The sequence below is a fragment of the Lotus japonicus genome, chromosome 3 (genome assembly GCF_012489685.1).
Source record: "Lotus japonicus ecotype B-129 chromosome 3, LjGifu_v1.2".
Lineage (NCBI taxonomy): Eukaryota > Viridiplantae > Streptophyta > Magnoliopsida > Fabales > Fabaceae > Lotus > Lotus japonicus.
This window is the reverse complement of record NC_080043.1, coordinates 47,542,128-47,549,042: the sequence shown is the minus strand read 5'-3', so window position 1 is coordinate 47,549,042 and position 6,915 is coordinate 47,542,128. Positions and strand designations below refer to the sequence as shown.

Here is a 6,915-nt window from a genome sequence, read left to right as displayed (position 1 = left end):
GGCTCTAAGGGTAATACTTCTTGACCGAATCGGAATTGACAGGATGCGGGAGTTCATCGCCATCCATATTAGTAAGAATTAAGGCACCTTCTGAGAATGCCTTCTTCATAACATAAGGACCTTCATAATTCGGAGTCCACTTTCCTCGTGAACCCTTATGAATTGGTGGAATCTTTTTAAGCACCAAGTCCCCTTCTTGAAGTTCCCGCGGGCGTACTCTCTTGTCAAAGGCCTTTTTCATTCGTTTCTGGTATAACTGACCATGGAACAACGCATTCAACATTTTTCCTTCATTAAGATTCAGCTGTTCAAAGCGAGCTTGGATCCATTCAGCCTCTTCTAACTCGGCTTCTTTTATCACTCTCAATGATGGGATCTCTACTTCAAATGGGAGGACCGCCTCCATACCATACACCAAGGAAAAGGGGGTAGCACCAATGGAAGTTCGCACAGAAGTGTGGTAGCCATGCAAGGCGAAAGGGAGCATATCATGTCAATCTTTATAAGTTACAACCATCTTTTGAACGATCTTCTTGATGTTCTTATTAGCCGCCTCGACCGCCCCATTCATCTTTGGACGATACGGAGTCGAGTTATGGTGCTGGATTTTGAAATCGTTACACAACTCTTCCATCATCTTGTTGTTCAGGTTAGTTCCATTATCTGTGATAATCTTGCTTGAAAGACCATATCGACAAATCAGCTCCTTTTTAATGAATCTCACTACCACATTCTTTGTCACACTTGCATAAGACGAGGCTTCTACCCATTTGGTGAAATAGTCAATCGCCACCAAGATGAAGCGGTGCCCATTTGATGCCTTTGGTTCGATGGGTCCGATCACATCTATTCCCCACATTGAGAATGGCCAAGGTGTCGTCATAACATTCAGAGATACTGGGGAAGCATTGATATTATCAGCGTACACCTGACACTTGTAGCATTTCTTTACGTGATTACAACAGTCTGTTTCCATGGTGAGTCAGTAATATCCTGCTCTTAAGATTTTCTTTGCCATTGTATGCCCATTCATATGGGTCCCAAAGGAACCTTCATGGATTTCGTCGATGATTCTTTGTGCTTCAGTTGCATCCACACATCGGAGGAGTACGAGATCCAAGTTTTTCTTATAGAGGACATCCCCGTTCAGGAAGAAGCTGGTGGTCAGTCTCCTCAAGGTCCTTTTATCATTTTCAGTAGCATTTGATGGGTACTCTTTGCACTTGATGTACTTCTTGATGTCATAATACCATGGTTTCCCGTCAGGCTCCCCTTCCACAACTTGGCAATATGCAAGCTTATCATGATTTTGAGTTTTTATGAGAGGCATCTCACCATCCTGGCTGACTTCAAACATTGATGACAAAGTTGCCAAAGCATCTGCTAACTGATTATCTTCTCGAGGGATGTGGTGAAGGTTAACCTCATCAAATTCCTCCATCAACTCTCTAATGTAGGATTGGTAAGGGATTAACTTTGCATCTCGCGTTTCCCACTCCTCTTTCAACTGGTGGATTACTAATGCTGAATCCCCATACACCTCCAAGTTTCTTACTTTGGTCTCCAGGGCTGCTTGCAATCCCATTGCACACGCTTCATACTCTGCTATGTTATTTGTACAGTCAAAGCATAACCTAGCCGTGATTGGAATATATTTTTTTTCCGGAGAAATCAATACAGCTCCTATCCCATGTCCAAGCATGTTTGATGCCCCATCAAAAAAGAGGACCCATTTGCCGTCTCTTGAAGTTTCTCCTTCTTCAAATAATACCATTATATCCTCATCTGGGAATTCACATTGCATCGACTGGTAATCGTTCAAAGGTTGATGTGCCAGGAAATCTGCGAGTGCACTACCTTTTACGGACTTCTGAGTTACATACAGAATGTCGTATTCTGATAGGAGCATTTGCCATCTTGCAATCCGTCCAGTGAGAGCAGGCTTTTCAAATATGTATTTAATTGGATCCATTTTGGAGACCAGCCAAGTCGTGTGACTCAACATATACTGTCTCAATCGCCGAGCGGCCCAAGCCAAAGCACAACAAGTTCGTTCTAACAATGAGTACCTGGCTTCACAGTCAGTGAACTTTTTACTCAAATAGTAGATGGCTTGTTCCTTCCTTCCAGACTCATCATGTTGCCCCAGGACACACCCCATAGACCCATCCAGGATTGTCAGATATATTATAAGTGGTCGCCCTGGAACGGGAGGCACCAGTACAAGAGGATTCTGCAAATACTGTTTGATCTTTTCAAAAGCACGCTGGCAATCATCATTCCACTGCATCGATTGATTCTTACGCAGCAATTTAAAGATGGGCTCACATGTGGCAGTGAGCTAGGATATGAACCTGGCAATGTAATTCAGCCTCCCTAAGAAGCCGCGAACCTCTTTTTCTGTACGTGGGGCTGGCATGTCCTGGATTGCTCGCACTTTGTCTGGATCAACTTCTATTCCTTTCTGGCTCACTATTAATCCCAACAACTTTCCAGACTTCACCCCAAAGGTGCATTTTGCTGGGTTCAACCGGAGCTTAAACTTCCTCAGTCGTTCAAACAACTTCTGCAGATTTTCTATGTGCTCTTCTTCAGTTGTTGACTTTGCAATAATGTCATCCACATAAACTTCAATCTCTTTGTGCATCAAGTCATGAAACAAGGTGACCATTGCCCTTTGATAGGTTGCCCCAGCATTTTTCAAACAAAACGACATCACCTTATAACAGAAGGTTCCCCACAACATGATGAATGTCATTTTTTCCATGTCTTCAGGGGCCATTCGACTCTGATTGTAACCCGAGAATCCATCCAAGAATGAGAAGAATGAATGGTGAGCAGTGTTATCTACCAACACATCAATGTGAGGCAGGGGAAATCTTCTTTGGGGCTAGCTCGATTCAAATCCCTGTAATCCACACACATGCGAACTTGGCCATTTTTCTTGGGAACTGGGACAATGTTTGCAACCCATTGGGGATACTTCAAGACAGCCAAGAACCCTGCATCAAATTGTTTTTTAACTTCATCTCTTATTTTCAGTGACATCTCAGGCTTTATGCGCCTCAACTTTTGCTTGACCGGTGAGCATTCTGGTTTCAGGGGCAACTTGTGCACCACGATTTTAGGGTCGAGCCCAGGCATGTCCTGGTAAGACCATGCGAAGACATCAACATATTCAAAGAGTAATGAGACCAATTTTCCGCGCACATCTCCCTTCATACAAGTGCCAATCTTGACCTCCTTTTTGTTTTCCTCAGACCCCAAATTGATAGTTTCCATTGGCTCCTCATACGGCTCAATTTTGTTTTCCTCTTCATTCACGAGCCTCAAGAGATCGGGGGAGGGCTCCCATTCATCTTCCTCAACTTCATCAGCTTGATTAATAGGACGATCGAAATCATGAGACAAAGGGCTAGCACTGTTACTGTCAAGAGAATCACTTTCGTACCTGCAATATCGGGAGATGAAAGAAAGAAAGAGAAGAAGGGAAATGAATAGAATGAATCTATGGATGGGCATGGGGTACAAAGATAAAACATACTTGGAAATTCAAAATGCATTTTATTGATAGCATATAGATATTTTAAAAGGGTGAGCCCTAATACAAAGGTCTATCCTAAAGCCTTGGGCAGAGCAATAGGAGTGGCATTACAAATTACTAAATCTGGGCTAAGGACCACGGGAAGCTCAAGAATTTCCCAGTTGTCGAGTTCTGAGTCGGGCTCACATGGAAGAACAAGATCAACACGTTCATCTCCAGGTGCTTCTTCTGCAGCCATAACGACCTGGCTCAAAAAGGCAAATCCAGCACTCTGAAAGCTTTCACGGATGTCACAGATAGGGATCCCTTGAGCTAAGGCTTCTCGACCCTCTCGCTTGGCATCCTTCTTCTCTTTCCTTTCATCTGCAATCCTTTTTTTATCGGCGGGCGTGGGTACATACCCGAGTCCTTAGCGGTCTTTGTTGATTGGAATTTCCACCAGATTGGTTATGCCTTGGCCTTCCTTTCCCAATCCGCAACCGTATTGGTAGCTCTTTTCTATCATCATCTTGGCAGCGACAGGTGATGCCCCAGATAATTCGGTCCTCAGAATCGGTGCTTTTTCCTTCACATAGGTAGCATTAGCGATCTCTAAGGATTGGAAAGAAGCCTCCACATCTCCCTCAGCAGCCTCTATATAAGGGGTTGTTATTGACTTGCTTATCAACATGTCTTCCTCAGCGGACACTATGACAAGCTTATCATCAACTATGAACTTGATTTTCTGGTGAAGGGTGGATGGTAAGGCCTTTGCAGGATGCATCCAGGGTCTTCCCATGAGACAGCTATATGCCGACACCATATCTATCACTTGGAAAGTCATAATGAAGGTTACTGGCCCGACCAAAACTGGCAAATCAATCTCTCCCAATACTTCTCTTCTCGTACCATCGAAAGCCTTCACAACCATAAGACTAGGTCTCATTTTCAGTCTTCCAGCTGGTAGTCTATCAAATGTCGGCTTTGGCAGCACATTAACAGATGATCCATTATCAACAAGAGCTTTGGCCATAATATGATCCATGCATTTGAGAGAAATGTACAAAGCTTTGTTGTGTGTAATGCCTTCAGGGGGAATCTCAGCGTCAGAGTACGTCAAGATATTATTAGCTGTGATGTTACCAACGATTCCTTCAAATCTACCCACCGAGATGTCTTGGGTTACATGCGCCTCATTCAAGACCTTCAACAATGCTTTTCTATGGGGATCTGAATTCATCAAGAGGGCCAACAGAGAAATCTTCACCGGGATGCGATTCAACTGGTCCACCACTGCATACTCACTTTGCTTTATGAATTTCAGGAATTCACACACCTCCTCATTGGACACAGGTTTTGATTCTTGTGCTATTTCCTCGATCTTTTCATTGGCAGCCTCTCCACCCGCTTTCTCTTTTCCTTTTTCGTTCACCGGTTCTTCTTTAGGTTTCTCTTTGTCATCTTCTGGTGGGCCATAGATTCGCCCACTGCGGGTCATCCTCCCGATTCCTGAAATGTTGGTAACAACTGGAGTATCATGACCACTAATCTTCAGCTGGGAGTTATTCGGATACTGCCTTATTGTCCTTATATGGAAAAGGAGCTGGCATGCGTATCATAAGCGGAGTTGGTATTGTGGGGGTGCTGACAGGGCCAGTTTTCACATACGGGATAACCAAGGGCTTTTGAAATGGGGGTGCTTGCTCATCAATCACGCATACGTCACCGTTGTTCACTGCACGACAAACCTGTACCAGTTTCTCATCCATTAGGTTTTGGAGAACAAGTTTAAACTCTTCACAATCCTGGATCAAGTGATTCGACCCTGGGTGGAGACCACACATCTCCTTCTTATCTAGACTCCCGCTTATCATGCTGTATTTGCACATCTCAACAAAGATCACCCCCATGGGAGTCTTCACTTCATCTACTTTTTCCACCATTTCTTGACCAAGACTTTCCTCAATCGCATTGGTAGACTGCTCCCCATGATTCGGGAGAGGGTTTTTCTTGATGTTTGGATCTGCCTCTTCTGTGAAGGTCAACCATTTAGCATCAATTAGAGCTTGCACCTTGTGTTTTAGTGGCCAACAGTTTTCAGTAGAGTGACCTATCGCACCCGCATGGTAGTCACACTTAGCATTTGGGTCGTACCATTTCGGATATGGGGGTTCAACGGGCCTCAGTGGCGTAGGAACAACCAATGAATTACTGATGAGGTGTGGTAGTAGCTCTGAGTATGTCTTGGGGATTTGGTCGAAACGTCTCCTTTCTCCGCTCCTCTGGTTTGTATTAGACCAAGAACCTTGATTTGGTCTAAAATTCTGCCTAGGATGTGCAGGAGCTGGGGGCGGTGCTTGAGTCGCAGAGGGTGGAATGTTGGCCACCGTCTGGTAGTGTGGCTGTGCGCGGGGTGAGTAATGGACATTGTTAGCTTGCTTGTCCTGCCCTTCAAAACCTACAACATGTGCTTCACCTTCTTTCTTCCTTCCGCCATTGTAGGTAGGTTTCCTCGTACTTGGGACTCCACCCGAGGCTTGAGCAATTCTCCCGATACGCATTCCACTTTCTATTCTTTCCCCAACGGTCACCATATCTGCAAAATTGGAAGAGACGCTTCCAACCATATGATCGTAAAATGGGGGGGCTGAAGGGTTTTCTACGAACATAGTTATCATCTCCTTATCAGTCACTGGAGGGTATACTTGAGCTGTAATCTCCCTCCATCTCTGGGCATACTCTTTAAATGTCTCATTCCCTTTTTTTCAGCATATTCTGAAGATGTATCCGATCAGGGGCCATATCCAAGTTGAACTTGTATTGCTCCAGGAATGCATCAGCGAGATTCTTCCAAGAGCGAATGTGACTTCGTTCAAACTGTGTATACCAACTTGATGCTGCCCCAGAGATACTATCTTGAAAAAAATGGATTAGTAATTTGTCGTCATGCGCATAGGATGCCATTTTTCTGCAATACATTGTTAGATGATTCTTTGGGCAAGTGGTCCCTTTGTATCTATCGAACTCAGGTACCTTCAACTTTGGAGGAATGACGATATCCGGGACTAAGCACAAGTCTGCTGCATTCATGACCCCATAATTGTTTCCCTCAACAGCTCGTAATCTTTCTTCTAACATTGCAAATTGTCCTTTCGACGCGTCTTTGGTTAGGCCCGTAAGAGCCTCCTCCACAACAGTTTGAATATGCGGTGCATGTGCATGAACAGAGGGAGGAGGTACGAGATTTTCCAGGGATGCTTGAAGGTGAAGGGTAGTTTTGGTTGCCTATGAGCAGGTGTGGCATGGTGAGGATGTGACACAGGAGCAGTGGTCATGACTGTAGATCCTTCCAGAGTAGTGTAGGCGTGATCTTGTGGCTGGGTGATACTCTG

The 6,915-nt window shown here is 44.6% G+C and overlaps 1 pseudogene; it reads right to left on the bottom strand.

Annotated features, from left to right (window-relative positions):
* On the bottom strand, positions 1-6,661 carry LOC130744239 (uncharacterized; annotated as a pseudogene).
* Positions 6,662-6,915: the final 254 nt, after the last annotated feature.